Source organism: Hyperoodon ampullatus, assembly GCF_949752795.1.
Source record: "Hyperoodon ampullatus genome assembly, chromosome: 9".
NCBI classification, from domain to species: Eukaryota; Metazoa; Chordata; class Mammalia; order Artiodactyla; family Ziphiidae; genus Hyperoodon; species Hyperoodon ampullatus.
Window position 1 is genome coordinate 96,733,167 of NC_136922.1, and position 1,577 is coordinate 96,734,743.

General features: G+C 53.8%; 1 gene segment (V, D, J or C); it reads left to right on the forward strand.

Moving 5' to 3' along the window:
• On the forward strand, positions 1-556 carry LOC307058417 (T cell receptor beta variable 4-2-like). The segment is given in 2 exons: positions 1-49; positions 159-556.
• The last annotated feature ends 1,021 nt before the right edge of the window (positions 557-1,577 follow it).

Consider the following 1,577-nt stretch of genomic DNA (forward strand, 5'->3'; position numbering starts at 1 on the left):
ATGGGTTTCGGGCTGCTCTGCTGTGTGGTCCTCTGTCTTGTGGGAGCAGGTGGGTCTTGCGTTCACACGGGCTGCCCCCGGACCCCCAACAATTTCCCTGCGGCTGCATCAACACCTCCCCTTCTGGGCTTTGTCTGAATTTTGTCCCTTTCTCCCAGCAGCCTCCACGGACTTGGAAATAACTCAGACACCAAAATACCTAGTCATGGAAACTAGAAATAAGAAATCTTTGAGATGTGAACAACATCTGGGACACAATGCTATGTACTGGTATAAACAGAGTGCTCAGAAGCCACTGGAGCTCATGTTCGTCTACAACTATAAGGAAATTGCTAGCAATGAGACTGTTCCAAGTCGCTTCTGGCCTGAATACCAAGACAACTTCCACTTCTACCTGCACGTGGACACCCTGAAACGGGAAGACTCCGCCCTGTATCTCTGCGCCAGCAGCAAAGACACAGCCCTGCAGAGCCAACTCCTTCCTGTGCGCAAACCTCCAGGGTCCAGCCAGGAAGCTAGGGGGCCAGCCAAGGCTCCGTTTGCCACTTCCCATTAGACCCTAGACAGAAATCCCAGACCACAATACTGCCCACAGATTCACGGGGCACGGCAGGGTTCAGTTCCCCCACAGACGCCAGCAGTCTGTGCCGGGCTGTCCTGACCAAGATTGTGCCTCTGGGTGAATGGAGGACAGATGTTCAAGTTTCAGTTGTCCCAAGCATTTTCCAATTGGCTGGCACCCCTGGGAAGTCTTTCATGAGACACTTGACCCTCTGGCCGCAGCAGTCCTACCAATCCTCCTTCTGAAAGGTGTCTTCCTCTGACTTCCCCTTCCATCCAAGTTAGACCCTGGATCTCAGCCCAGATCCCAGCTCCAACTATGCTCAGACCTTTTTCAAAGCACCTCATTCCCTCACCAGGGTCTCCAGCCGTTCCTGCCCCTGAGGACCACGGATCCCCCATCCCGTTGGGATCCCTATTCTCTAGTTCACTCTGCCGGCTGCACGTTCAGGGGCTCAGCCCCTCGCCGGCTTCTCTTCCACTCCAGCCTTAACACTTACAGGCTTGCTGCTTTTTCCTTCTGTCTCTGTAACCCTAGCTCTTCAGGTCTTCGCATCCTGTATTATCAGACATAGAGTCCGACGCGCTTGGATCGTTGCTCACAGCAGGCAGTGAGGAGTGATGGCCTCCTGACATTTCAGAGCAGGACTTTGTACCCGGGGCTGAACCCCGTGTCTTCCGGGCTCCGCTCCTTGTAATGGCTCTCAGGGCTGCACAACCCAGCAGCCAAGGGCTGGTAAAGCCCTGCGTCCTGGAGGGTCAGCTGTCTGCATGCGCACAAAGGCTCCCTCCTCTCTCCTGCAGGGGGTGCTCCAGGGACAGGAAGACCCCTGACAGAGCCTCAAACCATAATACCCAAGTCGACCCCTGTGGTGACTCTCTATTCTACAGCTTTAGAGTGTGGGGGTTTTTTCACCCGAGTGTGACTCTGCCCTGTCAACTGGTTAAGAGATAAACACATCCCCATCTACCATTTTAATGCTTTATTTGTCATGAAATAAACAAGCCTGCTGTAA